The sequence below is a fragment of the Octopus bimaculoides genome, chromosome 1, assembly GCF_046866305.1.
Source record: "Octopus bimaculoides isolate indiv1 chromosome 1, ASM4686630v1, whole genome shotgun sequence".
NCBI classification, from domain to species: domain Eukaryota; kingdom Metazoa; phylum Mollusca; class Cephalopoda; order Octopoda; family Octopodidae; genus Octopus; species Octopus bimaculoides.
This window is the reverse complement of record NC_142928.1, coordinates 192,679,881-192,696,850: the sequence shown is the minus strand read 5'-3', so window position 1 is coordinate 192,696,850 and position 16,970 is coordinate 192,679,881. Positions and strand designations below refer to the sequence as shown.

The 16,970-nt window shown below is 36.9% G+C and overlaps 1 long non-coding RNA gene across 4 annotated transcripts in view; it reads right to left on the bottom strand.

Annotated features, from left to right (window-relative positions):
* LOC106884161 (uncharacterized) overlaps positions 1 to 16,970 on the bottom strand; it is a 44,550-nt gene that overhangs the window by 6,463 nt on the left and 21,117 nt on the right. For 2 of the 4 annotated variants that reach the window (XR_016244623.1, XR_016244622.1), the window contains exons 4-5: positions 7,834 to 7,924; positions 232 to 271 (exon numbers count right to left, since the gene is read on the bottom strand). This is a non-coding gene — a long non-coding RNA (uncharacterized LOC106884161). The remainder of the gene's footprint in view (positions 1 to 231; positions 272 to 7,833; positions 7,925 to 16,970) is intronic. The other 2 variants (XR_016244627.1, XR_016244624.1) reach the window with 1 other exon arrangement.

Genomic DNA, 16,970 nt, shown 5'->3' with positions numbered 1-16,970 from the left:
GGGAAAGTATTACCTTGATTGGAAACAGATGAAGAGAATCCATCCACAGAAAATCTGCCTCAACAATTTGTGTTAAACCCATGCAAATATAAAAAAGTGAACATTAAATGAAATGATGATGATGAAATTAAGCTGAATGACAATTAAGGAATGAAGAAGGTAATAAGCAGAATTATGTAATTAAAGTTTACCTGAAGAAAACAAAAACTATGGATAAACGGTACTCCTTACCTTTTTGTTTTAATTGAAGACCACTTTCTCAAATTTTAAACTGAAAATTGAAAAATGAATGCAATTCATTAAATAATACAATATAACAAATAATCTTAATAATTAAAGAAAATGTTATGAAATAAATTGGATTTTATCAACACAAAAACTTCAGAAAACAAATCTTTTAAAGGACACTCAGCTTGTTCTTAAATTATGAAAAATCAACATCAATCAATAATCAGCATTTAGAGTTGAAACAGTATTTGCTGGAGATCAATGAATGTAAAAAGAAAAAAAATATCATAGTATTTAAAGTTCTGAGAATTTATTTTTTGACATTTTTGCATTTATTTATGTATGTTTTTTTTTTTGGCACAGGCATTATTGAGTGGGTAAGAACTTGCTTCCTAACCATGTGATCCTGAGTTCAATCCCATGGCACAGTACCTTGAACAAGTGTTTTTTACTATAGGACAGAGTCAACCAAAGCTTTGAGTGGATTTGGTTGATGGAAACCGAAAGAAGCCTGTCATATATATATCATCATCATCATCATCATCGTTTAACGTCCGCTTTCCATGCTAGCATGGGTTAGACTATAGCACTCAGGCAATAACAGAGGAATTCAGGACAGGATGCCTCTGGGAGCACCTCTATGCTGATGACCTTGCTCTAATTGCTGAGTCACTATCAGAACTAGAGGAGAAGTTTCAGGTGTGGAAGCAAGGATTAGAATCGAAGGGCCTTAGAGTCAACCTACCTAAAACCAAAGTCCTAATAAGTAGGAAGGCAGACAAACCACAAATCCCTTCAGGTGGATGGCCCTGCTCAATCTGTAGAAAATGCATAGGTAGAAACACTATAAGATGTACCCAGTGTAAGCTATGGACACATAAGAGGTGCAGAAATATCAAAGGAAGGCTAATTAGGAAGATAGTTTTTGTATGTGGAAGATGCTCAGGAGCAATAAACACTGAAAATGTGCAGAGAACAACTGCCGCATTCAAGGGAGAAAAACTAGAAGTAGTTGATAGCTTCCGTTACCTAGGTGACCAAGTCAGTAACAGGGGTGGGTGCCCTGAAAGTGTAGCTGCTAGAATAAGAATAGCCTGGGAAAAGTTCAGAGAGCTTCTACCTCTGCTGGTGACAAAGGGCTTCTCGCTCAGAGTAAAAGGTAGACTGTATGACGCATGTGTATGAACAGCCATGCTACATGGCAATGAAACATGGGCCGTGACTGCTGAGGACATGCATAAGTTTCCAAGGAATGAAGCTGGATGTGTAATGTCAGTGTGCATACTCGACAGTGTAAGTGCCTTGAGAGAAAAGTTGGACATAAGAAGCATCAGTTGTGGTGTGCAAGAGAGACGATTGCGTTGGTATGGTCATGTGGTGAGAATGGATGAGGATAGCTGTGTGAAAAAGTGTCACACCCTAGCCGTAGAGGGAACCTGTGGAAGAGGAAGACCTGGGATGAGGTGGTGAAGCACAACCTTCAAACATTAGGCCTCACCGAGGTAATGACTACTGACCGAGACCTTTGGAAACATGCTGTGCTTGAGAAGAACCGGCAAGCCAAATGAGACCATAACCTGTGACCTATGCCAGTGGTGTAACCAGCCCACTTATGCGTACCTTTTCTTCATTGGACACTAAACTCTGCTTGCGAAGACCTGTTGAGGCAAGTGAAATCGAAATCAAATTCAATGACAGCACTGTTTGACTGGCAACCGTGCTAGTAGAGAGCTAAGAGCACCATCCAAGCGTGATCATTGCCAGGGCCGCTGACTGGCTCCCATGCCGGTGGCATGTAAAAAGCACCATTTGAGCGTGATCATTACCAGTGTCGCCTTACTGGCACGTGAAAGACAACATTAGAACGAGGTTGTTGCCAGTGCCGCTGGACTGGCTCCTGTGCAGGTGGCATGTAAAGAACACCATTTGAGCATGGCTGTTGCCAGTACCGCCTGACTGGCCCTCGTGCCGGTGGCACGTAAAAGCACTCTCGGAGTGGTTGGCGTTAGGAAGAGCATCCAGCTGTAGAAACTCTGCCAGATCAGATTGGAGCCTAGTGCAGCCTTCTGGCTTGCCAGTCCTCAGTTAAACTGTCCAACCCATGCTAGCATGAAAAGCGGACGTTAAACGATGATGATGATGATGATATATATATGTGTGTGTTTGTAAGTACCTTTGTCTTGACATCATGTAATGGTTGCAAATGAGCATCATAGGCATACAAGTAAGATTGTTTGTCTCCTGTTTTCCATGAAAAAACATGTCTAACTATAGGAAAACATTACTTTGCATGGAAACTGGTAAAGGTTGGTAAGAGGAAGAGCATCTGGTTGTAGAAAATTTGCCTCAACAAACTCCACCTCACCTACACAAGCATGGAAAAGCGAACATTAAATGATGATGATGATGATGATGTTACTATATAACCCTAGGTTAGCAGCTCAGAATGAGCAGTTCTTCGACACACACATATCAGTTTGATTGATAAAAGCATGACCTACACATCCTTTTTCTTATTTATACCACATTTCTGTTTAGTTGAGAGCCATACTACATATTCTAGGATGTAGATGATGGATTGTATGGGGGTGCAGTATGACAATATGTCATGATCATGAATCAAGGCTTAACCCTGTTGATACAAACCTACTTGAGACTGCCTGTGATATGGTAAATGGAACCTGAGAGAAGCCCATCTTATGTGTGAGTGTGTGTTTGTTTTGTGTATCTTTATCTTGACATAGCATAATTATTGGAAATGACTATCATTTATTTCCAATATTCTGCAAAAACACGTCTGGGAATGAGGAAATATTATCTTGCTTGGAAACAGGTGATGGGTGGCAACAGGCAGGGAATTCAGCTGTAGAAAATTTACCTTAATAAATTCTGTTTAACCCATGCAAGCATGGAAGAGTGAATGTTAAAGAAATTATGATGATATCAATAGCGCAAGTATGTTGTGACAATTTAGTCAAATAATTTACTGTCGTAAAAATATGAAAATTAACTCCCTTTGGTTCATTGCAGTTCTTGGTGACAAGAAATGTCAAACAGAAGTCATCTTTAATCTTTTTGTATTGATTTTGATATTATCATTGAACTAATATTCACTTAAATAAAACTATTTCCTCACAAGTCAGTGCATGTCCTGTTTTATACCTTTAATTCTTTTGTTATGATATATCTGTTGAAATATACTGCTTTTTCTTTTTTTATCTTTAACTTGTTTCATTCATTCATTTGACTGTGGCCATACTGGGGCACTATCTTGAAATGCTTGGTCAAACAAATTGCCCCCGCAATACTTATTTTTTATTCTATCAGTCTCTTTTGCTGAACTGCTAAGTTACATTCTTTTATGTTTTTACTTGTTTCAGTCATTTGACTGCAGCCATGCTGGAGCACTGCCTTTAGTCGAACAAATCGATCCCAGGACTTATTCTTTGTAAGCCTAGTACTTATTCTATTTTTTTCTTTTGCTGAACTGCTAAGTTAGGGGGGACTTAAACACACCAACATTGATTGTCAAGCAATGGTGGGTGGGGACAAACACAGACACACAAATATATACATGCATATATATATATATATATATATATATATGAGGGGCTTCTTTCAGTTTCTGTCTACCAAATCCACTCACAAGGCTTTGGTCAGCCCAAGACTACAATAGAAGACACTTGTTCAAGGTGCTATGCAGTGGGACTGAACCAGGAACCATGTGGTTGGGAAACAAGCTTCTTACAACACAGCCACTCCTGTGCCTACAGGGGATGAAAACAAACCAACAACAATTAAGTGGGGAGGGTCAAGGAAACAGAGACACACAAACACACAACACATACACATATATACAATGGCTTTTACACAATTTCCGCTTACCAAATTCACTCACAGGGCATTGGTTGACGGTTGACCCAAGGCTGTAGTAGAAAACATCTGTCCAAAATGCTACACAGTGGGACTGAACATAAGACCACATGACTGGAAAGTGAGCTTGAAGAATTTAGTCAAATAACTTTGTCATTCTTAAGCATGAAATTTTGATAGAAAGTTTTAATCTAGTTCACTTTAAAACAGGGGATTTGTATCAGAGAACTAGGACAAGGGAATCTCAGACATCTGTATCAAAAGGATGAACTAATTGCTATTCCTGTCAGACCCAGTTGTTGCTTGCTCAATAATTCATTATCATCTGTTAAATTACAAAAATTGTTCCTCATTAAGCTAATGAAGGAGTTTCTATTTGGTGGCTTGACCTACAAGAAAAAGCTGCCAATGTGGAGTTTTATAAACATTTTTACTGTGATAAAAAAGTACCTTCCCCTCTCAACAAGGGCAGTAATATGAAAAAAAAAATAAAGATTGCTTAAAAGAAATTTCACTAGGAGCTAGGACAACATTTTTAAGAATAAAAAATACAAATTATCCATCAAATGATTGCTCTATCAACTCTCTTCCTTTCAAAAGCAGAAGCAGAAATTTATGAGGGAAAGCAAAATATATCGAACACACATCTTGTGTGTCCATAGTTTACACTGTGTAAAGGGTATAGAATTACTAACTACTCATTCTGTACATGCCAGGAATGGCCATTTCCCTAACGGTAACAGAGTCCTGTCCTCTCTCTTGCTAATTATTTAAACTTTGCTAGGTTTACTTAGAGGCTTCTTAGTTCTAGGTTTCTATGTTTGGAATTTTTCTTCTTCTAATGCTACCACTGCAACTACTACTCTTACTACCACTACCAATTCAGTTCTAAAATAAAACTAGGTCATTAACATGGGAAGCTGGTCTGAAACATTCTGTTATGATTTGGAGAATTATATTGAACAGAAGGGGGCTGAGAATTGAACCTTGATGTAACCTTACCTTCATTCATTGCTATATGCATTACTAATTTGTAAGTACAAATTTCTCTCGGTGAGAAATAGTTCTAAGGTGAGAGGGGTGGAGAAATAGATAAAGTAACTGAGGTAGCCAGAGTATGAGACAGAATAATTAAGTTGAGATTAGTCACTCATAATATGACCATAACAGTTATTGCTGTACATATACTATAGTCAGGTGAGACAGATAAGTAAAAGGTCTGCAGTGACTTGACATTTGGTATGAAACAGTACAAGAAGTGAAGTGGGTTCAAGGCTGTTGGAGTTCTATGACATAAATGAACTAACCAAAGAGGCATAGAAATGTTACAAGGTGCAACTGCTGAATGAGAGAATATGTGAGAAAGAAATGGTCCCCTCTAAATAGATCCAACAAAGGAATCAGTTATATGTCTGAAAGTTTGATACAAGATATAAAGGCAGTGATAGTAACTGGACTAAGAGCTTAAAATAGTGAAGTAGTAAATAAGTTAATTACTTGCATAGTTAACCAATTAGTACAGGATCATGTCACCCACACTGTAACTGATATAGCAGTATCGTCATCAACTGCTACTGGGAAAAAGAGATGCTCAGGAGAGAAGTAACAACAAAGACATCAAACAGAGGGACCAAGTTGTGAATGTAACAGAAAGAGTTAAAGCAGAACTGATTAGGAAATGAAATAGATCCCAGTTTGGGTTTGTACCTGGACAGAGTGCCACCAATGCCTTATTCCTAGAGAGATAACTATAGAAGTTCCTAGCTAAGAATAAGCTACTATACCTAACATTCATTGACCTAGAGAGGCCCTTGACAGGGTACTACACTTTGTAGTCTGGTGATCACTAATTAAACTATGTCTACATGGATGGCTTGTGAGATCTGAGATGCCATCAGCAAAGTAAGAGTAAATCAGTTTAGCTGGGAATTTATCACACAGGCCGGTGTACCTCATGGCTCTTTTCTCAGCTTCCTCCTGTTTATCATAATTCTTCAGGCCATGACAAAGGGAACTCCTGTATGCTGAATTTGTTCAAGAAATTTCAACATGGAAGCAAAGTGAGAATTGAGAGATCCAAAAGTAAACCTAGCAAAGACCTCGTCTTGAAAACATTCTCAGTTGTAATTTACAATGTTCTGGGAATATGTACAACTAATGCTTTTACTTTTAAACCCTTATTTGATAAAAGGACTATTTTCACATGATTTCACAAATCATAACACTGTTCACTTAGTAATTCACTGCCCTGTAGATTTTAGTGGACCTTTAATCTCCTAAATCTAAACTCCCTTATATTCCACTGTTTCTAATTTCTTAGCCTTCTATATTGTACAGCTAAAATATGTAAGAATAGTTCTTTCTAATTTGGGCACAAGGTCACTAATTTTACTATTAGGGGATTAGTCAATTACATCAAATGCCAGTATTTAACTGGTATTTTATTTTATTGACCCTAAAAAGATGAAAGGCAAATTTGAGTTTGGAAGGATTTGAACTTGGAACGTAAAGATCCAGAAAATGCCACTAAGCATTATGTCTAGCACAGTAATTAATAAATGTAAAAGAAGATTGCTAATTATTATAATATCAAATTACTGCAATTAACAGTTAACTATCTTCACTTCACTCTAATTAAACTATGAAATTTATCAGATGGAATTTGGATGTATATAATGGGGAAAGGAAAAAACAAAGCTTAGCAAATATTTTATTTAGAATATCAGCTCCAGGAAATTAAATTTCTTTGTCCTTAATACAATGTTATGTTATAAAGGACATGGGTGTGGCCAAGTTGTGAAGAAGTTTACTTCACATTCATGAGATTCTGGGTCCAATCCCACTGTGTGACATCTTAAGTGTCTTTACCATAGCTTCTAGTTACTTAAGCACGCAAAACAATGATGGTAATGACAGATACGACAGGCTTCCACACAGTTCACAACAACCAGATTCCACTCATAAAATATTAGTTGGTAGAAAGATATAGCAGAAGATACTTGCTGAAGGTGCTTTTCAATGGGATCACACTCAGAACTATATGGTTGTGAGGGGACATTCTTAACTACATAACGATGCTTGTACTCAATGTCACCTGGCAAGCTACCTGGCAGTCCTCCTGGTGCTAGTTCTACTTAAAAAGCACCCAGTCAACTCTGTAAAGTGGTTGACATTAGGAAGGGCATCCAGACGATTGGAACTGGGTGCAGCTCTCCAGCTCTTGTCAAACTATCCAATCCATAGCAGCATAGAAAACGGATATTAAATGATGATGATGATGTTGATGATGTTAACTTTATATTTTGGAAGTTCACACACACACACACACACACACACTCATCCCACCTCTCTCTCTCTCTCTCTCTCTCTCTCACACACACACTACACAACCACACACATTCTCCTTCATAGTCTCTATGATACTGTCTCTCTTACTCTGAGTGTGGTGTTCATTTACACGTTACCAGCCAGCAAGCCTAGAATGTGCACTCATTGTGCTCCTCTTGAGTTAAATCTCTATATCTTTCTTTTACTCTCTTTCTCTCCCTCTCTCTCTCCATATGATATAAAGCATGACTAGAAAAACCAACCAACATTTATATCAGGTAGAGATACCAGAATATAAAAAGGAATGTCATTAGATTTACACAACTGGGTAAACTTTCTGAACCATGCTGTTGTGGTGTATACATACAATCATTAACTCAAAAGAAGTAATTGTCATGAAATTACCTCCATGTAAAGAATAAATTTTCTAATTCAGAAATAATATTTTACCTCCAGTAATAATTTCATCTGGTAAATTAATAAATGGTACACGATTCTGGAAAAGACAAAAAAAACAACAAAAAGAAATGAAAAAATAATAATTAATAACATACAGCTCTGGAATTAAAGAAGCAGATTAGTAAATTCACATGGTTTAGTGGTTAGGGTGTTTGGTGCATGATCATAAGGCCATAAGTTCAATTCCTAATTTGGTCAGCATATTGTGTCCTTTCTCGCTGCTCCAGTCTACTCAGGTGTAACCAGCCTCTTAGGAAGTCGCATGTGAGGCATTCAAATAATAATACATCAGCAGAAATAGGGAGGCAGAAATAGGTATCTGGCTAAAGAGGGGGTACATAGTTACTCAGCGAGTGAGAAGGAGAGAGGGAAAGAGAGAGAGACCGACCAGGAATGAGGGCAAAAATAGGTGTGCTGCTAAAGAGGAGATACATGGCTACCCAGCCAAAGGAAAGAGAGAGAGAGAGTAAGAAACAGCAAAAGTGTAAAAGAGAGCAGGAGAGAGATTGTGAAGTGCCAGAGTATACTCACAAGTAATGAGGATCAGAGCATAGATGTGATGGTAAAAAAGAGAGGTATGAAGGTTGTAATATGTACGGTCAGGTGTTGTCAAGAAGGTGCAAGTAGGGAGTGGGGATTGCAGTGAGGGTACAGGACAGTGAGAGCAAGAAAGGGGATTGGAATCATTATCACCGTCATTTTAATATCCACTTTTCCATGCTTGCTTGAGTTGGATGGAGTTAAATGACGTTTATCGAGGCAAATTTTCCACAGCTGCATGCTCTTCCTGTCACCAATCCTGGTATTACCTCAGTATGTATGGTCCTTGTTATAAGGTATACGGTAGTAGGTAATTTAAAAGGGAAAACCATGGTTTAATATATATAGAGAGAAGATAAGAAATAGAGAAACATTGAGAAGTGGATCATTGGTGTTATAAAGTCATTATTTAATTAAGAAGAGAGTATGTTTACAGCTGTTTCAGTATATCAAGCTGGGGTAAATTTGCATTTACCTCGTTGCAAATGACAGACATCATCAGAACGATTATATGGCAAAGATAGATAGAAAGAGAACGTGAGGAAGAGAAAGGAGAAAAGGAAAAATGTTCGTCAATTCAATAGTCTTACATTTTAGTGAAGTCCATAATTCAATATCTCAGTTGGAGGATAGAAGAGAAGAGTGTTAGTTAAATCCATGGTCTTATAATTAGTTAGTTTCATAATGCCACATGTCCGTAGGTTCTGACAACTGGTGCTAAGTAGCACCGGTTGTCAGAACCAGGCTGCACCAGGCTCCAATCTGATCTGGAAGAGTTTCTACAGCTGGATGCCCTTCCTAACGCCAACCACTCTGAAAGTGTAGTGGGTGCTTTTTACGTGCTACTGGCAATGGCAACGACCACACTCAAATGGTGTTTTTTACAGGCCACCAGCACAGGAGCCAGTCAGGCGATACTGGCAACGATCACGCTCGAATGGTGTTTTTTATGTGCCACCAGTACAGGAGGCAGTCAGGTGGCACTGGCAATGATCACGCTCGAATGGTGCTTTTAACGTGCCACTGGCACGGGTGCCAATCGGGCAGTACTCTCATCGGCTACAACAACAATTTCACTTGCCTCAACAGGTCTTCATAAGCATAGTTTATTGCCCAATGATTGCAGGGTACTCTTAAATGGCTGGTTATGCTGCACTGGCAAGGCCACAGTTATGGTCTCACTTGGCTTGCTGGGTCTTCTCAAGCACAGCATATCTCCAAAAAACAACAGACGAAGACAGGTGGTGTAGAAAACCAACAGATGTATTAGTATAACGCTCGGGAATTGAAAAAATCTTTAACGTTTCGAGCCTACGCTCTTCCAGAAAGGAACACAGAAAGAAACAAGGACAGAAAAAAAAAATGTGTGCAATGGTTAGCGATCTCATACATACATACATACATATATATATATATATATATATATATATATATATATATATATATATATATATATATATATATATATAAATATATATATATATATATATAAATATATATATATATATATAAATATATATATATAAATATATATATATATAAATATATATATATATATATATATAAATATATATATATATATATAAATATATATATATATATATAAATATATATATATATATATATATAAATATATATATATATATAAATATATATATATATATAAATATATATATATATATAAATATATATATATATATAAATATATATATATATATAAATATATATATATATATAAATATATATATATATATATAAATATATATATATATATATATATATATATATATATATATATATATATATATATAATGCAGAATTCTGTTTCTGTCTACCAAATCCACTCATAAGGCTTTGGTTGGCTTGACATTACTTGCCCAAGGTGTCATGCAGTGGGACTGAACCTGGAACTATGGTTGGGAAGCAAACTTTTTACCTCACAGCCACACATACACACACACACACATACATCCCATATTCTCTACAAAAAGAATGACGAACTGTATCCACATTTGTTTACCATCCACAATGCATTTTCTAATACACACAATTTGTGCATTCAACACCCTAGTATATTCAGGACAACTAAAATATTTGTTTTCAGTCAACTTAGGAGAATATATCACACAAAGAATTGTCTACCATTCAGTGTTTGTGCAATCTTAATGAAATTTATATCCTGTTTATTGGTTTTCTAAGCCCTAAGCAATATATTTATGATTTTGTGTGTGTGTATACATGCATACATACATATATATATATATAAGTGCAGGTGTGGCTGTGTGGTAAGAAGCTTGCTTCCCAACCACATGATTCCAGGTTCAGTCCCACTGTATGGTACCTAGGCAAGTGTCTTCTACTATAGCCTCAGACTGACCAAAGCCTTGTGAGTGGATTTGTTAGATGGAAACTGAAAAAAGCCTCTTGTATATATGAAAGAGAAGTTAGGCAAAAGAGGAATTAGATGCAGGTGCAAGAGAGAAGACTGCACTGGTATGGTCAGATGGATGCCAACAGCTCCATAAAGAAGTGCTGATCTTTCAAGGTGGATGGAACTAGTGGAAAAGGGAGACCCAGGAAGTCATGGGATGGAGTACTGAAGGATGACCTTGAGATGTTGAACTTTTCAGACAAAATGACAAAGGACTGAGATACTTGATGCCTTGCTATACTCAAGAAGACCTGTCCTCCACAGCAGAAGTGTTAAGAAACCCTGGTGAGGAGGACTGGCCTATGAGAGACCAGTGCTGGTGCCATGTAAAAAGTACTCATGCTGATGCCACGTACAAGCACTCATGTAGTGCCACACATTAAAAGCACGCAGCAAGCATTGTAAAGTGATTGGAGTTAGGAAGGGCAGGCATCCAGTTGTAGAAACCAAGCTAAATCAGACAGGAACCTGTTGCAGCTCCCCAGCTTGCCAGCCCTGGTCAAGCCATTCAGTCCATGCTAGCATGGACAACACATGTTATATGATGATATATATATGCTGTGCTTGAGAAGAAGACCCATCAAGCCAAGTTAAATTGTAGTTGTGGCAGATACTGGTGTCACAAAAATGGCACCCATGCCAGTGGCATGTAAAAGCATCCATTACACTCTTGGAGTGGTTGGCATTAGGAAGGATATCCAGCCATAGAAACCATGCCAAATCAGACTGGAATCTGGTGCATCCTTCCAGCTTGCTAGCTCTTGTCAAACCATCCAACCCATGCCAGCATGGACAATGGACGTTAAATCATGATGATGATGATGATATAAGTGTTAAGGCCATAGCCCCTGGTGAGGAGGATTGGACTGTGAGAATCTTGTGCTGGTGCCACATACAAGCACTCATGTGGTGCCACATTAAAAGCAGCCAGCAAACAGTGTAGAGTAGTTGGAGTTAGGAAGGGCATCCAGATGTAAAAACCAAGCTAAATCAGACAGGAACCTGGTGCAGCTCTCCAGCTTGCCAACACAGATCAAACCATCCAACCCATGCCAGCATGGAAAACGGATGTTAAAGGATGATTATAATCATGATGATGATGTTATATATGTATCTAAATGTGTGTGTATTTGTTTGTGTTTGTTTCCCACCACCACTTAACAACTAGTGTTGGCATGTTAATGTCTCCATAACTTAGCAGTTTGGCAAAAGAGACCTATAAAGTAAGTACCAGGCTTAAAAAGAAATAATAAATACTGGAATCAATTCATTCGACTAAAATTCTTCGAGGCAGTGCTCCAGCATGGCTGCAGTCTACTAATGACTGAAACAAGTAAAAGATAATATAGGAGAACCTCGCAGTACAAGTGAACTATTGTACGTTGGTAAGCAAGCTACTTACCACACAGCCACACTTGCGCCTATGTATGTATGTGTGTGTATGTGTGTGTGTGTATATATATATATCATCATCATCATCGTTTAACGTCCGCTTTCCATGCTAGCATGGGTTGGACGATTTGACTGAGGACTGGTGAAACCGGATGGCAACACCAGGCTCCAATCTAAATTTGGCAGAGTTTCTACAGCTGGATGCCCTTCCTAACGCCAACCACTCAGAGAGTGTAGTAGGTGCTTTTACGTGTCACCTGCACGAAGGCCAGTCAGGCGATACTGGCAACGGCCACGCTCGAAATGGTGTCTTTTATGTGCCACCCACACAAGCCAGTCCAGGCGCACTGGCAACGATCTCGCTCGAAAATCCTACGAAGGCCAGTCAGGCGGTACTGGCAACGGCCACGCTCATATATATATGTATATATTTAGTAAATTATTTTTAATGGTGGAACTTGAGATAGAAAATGCTATAAACAATAGGGTGAGAATATTTAGATTAAAGTACTTCTTGGATGGAAAAAGGTCAAAGTTTACCCATGGAACTCAAACCCATATGTTAAGCAAATATGACAGATGTTCTATAATATACACACACTCATACACACAAACACTATGTATCTACACATACAGCTTTAGTCAGACTATAGTGTGTGCTGATGTTACCTAGGTGACATAATTCCAATTGGAATATAGACTAAAAGAATAAATGTATTTCCATAAGCATCAGAGAAAGCTTTCTCTAATGATAGAAATTAGGTTGTGAATGAAAATCAGACAAAGAAAAGTTTGCTGCTATTGCAGTGTCCTGAACAAGTTCATTATTTTAGCCAACATTATAATCCACATTCTCTGTATAGAGATATCTGATGAAAGATGATCACCTGTTTGACTAAATTGTTTCATATTAAGTTTCAATGTCATGTTAAGCAGAGTAGAGTTATTTGGAGAATGAATAGCCTCAATTTTACGTACTTGACACAATAGAGAAACAAAACAACAAACTTGGAGTGGGATAAGTATAAATAAATAAATCTATAGTTATATCAAACTATAACAACACCAGTACATCTTTGGTACTTATAGAGCCCCTGGTATTGATATAACTCAGTAGTTCTCATTCAAAAACCATATAACAGATTCTAACCCTCTCTCATCTACAGTAGAAATTGATTTTGTGTTCAATATCTAAAACAAGAACTGTTGCCATTCCTTGGGCTACTACTTGCCATATTTGTCCTGTACACTTCAATGGCTCCTCCAGTCAAACCTTAACCACAAATAACTGATCACTGTTGCTGATATTGTACTCTGTCAAGCAAGATGGGAGATATTACAATCAGAAATCTTAAATGAGATTTATCTCGATAAACTACATCTACAGGTTAAATATATCCCTTGACTATCATGGGTGTTACATTCCAAAACCCCACCACCATAGGTAAAAATTCGCAAAGTAGAAACAGTATTGTACTGTATATTTTTTTATTATTATATTTATAATTTGTATATGTTTATTTTATTATAAATATAAAACAACACCATGGAGGAATCGATGTAAGCTTAAATAATAAACCACGATGGGTGAACCATGATATATGGTGAGGGATTACTGTACTCACTATTTGCCATTGAACACTCTTTCATTTGGGCTTAGTTTGTATATTTGTCATGGTTTCAACAGCGGATGAAGGGTAGTGTTCATAAGATTTTTCAGAACCTTCAAGATTACTGGGATTAAAGGGGGAAGTTATTCTTAGACTGGAGCCCTTGCTTGAATATTTGCAACAGAGTGAATTCTACTGAAGCACCCATAGACATAAACACCATAAACAATATCAATATATATATATATATATATATATATATATATATATACCAGCGTCACCTTACTGGCACTTGTGCCGGTGGCATATTAGAAAATCATTCAAATGATTTTCTAACATGCCACCGGCATGATATATTATATATATATATATATATATATATATATATATATATATATATATAATATATCTTTTACTTGTTTCAGTCATTTGACTGCGGCCATGCTGGAGCACCACCTTTAGTCGAGAAAATCGACCCCAGGACTTATTCTTTGTAAGCCTAGTACTTATTCTATCAGTCTCTTTTTGCTGAACCGCTAAGTTACGAGGACGTAAACACACCAGCATCTTTGGTTGGCTCGAGACTATAGTAGAAGACACTTGCCCAAGGTGCCATGCAGTGGGAATGAACCCAGAATCATGTGGTTGGTAAGCAAGCTACTTACGACACAGCCACTCCTGCGCCTATATATACCACACAGCCACTCCTACGTCTATATATATATAATCATCCAGTTTCAGTCCCATTATGTGGGGCCTTGAGTAAATGTCTTCTATAGCCCTGTCATATATACACACATACAGATTTGTGTGTGTGCTGCCACCTTGTCTTGACATCGCATGATAATTATAAAGATGTATCATCCTCATGAAAGTGGTGTTCTGTTTCCAGCCTCCAATAAAAATATGCCTGGTCATGAGAACCTATATCTTACTTGGAAACAGGTGAAGGCTGGTGATAGGAAGGGCATTCAGCTGTAGAAAATCTGCCTCAACAAACTTCGTCTGACCCATGTAAACATGAAAAAGTGGATGCTGAGATGCTGTTTATGATGATATATATACACACACAATATGCACGTGCAGCAACACACACATGCAGTCAGCACTCGAGTTAGTCATTATAACGTAATAGTAAACACCACTTGCAGAAAAAAACAAAAACAAAGCCAACAATGTATCTGGTTTCTACAAAGCATTTTTTTGTTCGCCCAGTCAACTTGATGACTAGGTTTACACATTTTAATCCAAAAACATTAACTCTTTCAATACCAACCCAGCTAAAACTGCCTCTGGCTCTGTAGTACAAATGTCTTGTTTTCATAAGTTTTGAATTAAAATCTTCCACCAAACCTTAGTCACAATTCATGTTCCTAACACTAGCTTAATGATAACTAAGTTATTTTACTAAATTCTTTGTTACATTTAAAATTAATTGAAAGAAACACAGAGCATCTCAAAGGAAATACAATAATGAAAGAGTTAATACACTGTGTAACAAAAGGAAAAAAGGCCACAAAACTTCTCAATACATTTCAGCTTTGTCTAAATAATAATTTCAAATTTTGGTATAAGGTCAAAAATTTTGGGGGAGGGGATAAGTCAATTACACCGGTACTTATTTTACCGAACCTGAAAGGACGAAAGGCAAAGTTGACCTTGGCAGAGTTTGAACTCTAAACGTAAAGACAAAATGAAATGTTGCTAAGCATTTTGTCCAATGTACTGACGATTTTGTCAGTTTGCTACGTTTGTCTAAATAATACTGCCATCAGTTAATTCAATACAATTTCAAAATTTCTTCTAGCCAGATTACATGATTTAAATTATTTGTTTAAACATATAAGATATATGTTGGTGTCAGTACTAAAAATACCATAGTGAGTGTAGAAACAAGATGAATTTCTTAAAAACCTGAGCTAACTGTAAGATAATATGGAAATGAAAGAAGATGCAATGAAATTGAATTAGAATTTTCTTGCCCAAAGGAAAAAATACTAAGAGTAATGAAAATGGAGAAAACATAAATTTCTTTGGTAACCCTTTTGAAACCAACCACTCAAGACTACCACTGGTTCTGTGATATAAAGTCCCTGTTTTGAAGTGGTGTAAATGAAAACCTTCCATTAGAATTCCATGTCAATTTATAACAGGAAATTCGTATCACAGAACAAGACGCAGTCTTGGGTAGGTTGTTATCAAAAGGGTTAAATGCAAAGACTTAAGTCTTGTATAATGAAGTAAAAGTTTATACCACAGGATTTATAAAATAAAAAGATGTGAAATTTAGTTGGTAGTTCTTCAGAAAAAAGACACAAAGATATTCAGTGATCTAGCTTTTAAGCTTATTTCCTATAGAATTCAGAGCCAACACTGCAAGTTGCGACAATTAAGACAAACTTAAAAGTGAGAATATTGCACTGCTAACACAAGATAAGGCACAATATTGATTTTTAAACTTTTAACATATTTGGTAGTATATTATGGTTGTGAAACAAAATACTGTGTTCTTGCCAGCAATTAATATTCAGTTATCTTTCCTTTACATAATTCCTACAAGAAATCATTCTTTCTAATTTTGGAATAAGGCCAGGAATTTTGAGAGGAGGGGCAAGCTGATTACATTGACATCACTGCTCAACTGATACTTATTTTACCGACCCCCAAAGACGATGAAAGACAAAGTCAACTTCAGTGGCATTTCAAGCTAGAAGAAATGCTGCTAAGCATTTTGCCCAGCATGCTAATGATTCTGCTAGAACACCACCATAATTCCTAAAAAAAAAATAATGATGTCTCACACATTAATTCCTCACATTTATAAAGAATTCCTCAGATTATAATGATAAATTCAATAGTGGTGGTGATTGTTGAAGTTTAAGTTGATTCTGATCGATGATCAAAACTCTGATCGAAAGTCTTCCTGCCATGACCAGCCATTCCCTTTTCTTTTCAGACACAATGTATCTATGACTACATTATCTAAAAGATCATTCTTATTTATTTATTTTTTTTAAGATGATGACTTACAGAGATTTTGACTGTTATATCTAGCAGAAAGAGCCTTTTAGTTTACTTTAAATGATTTTTGAAATGGTGATTATTATATT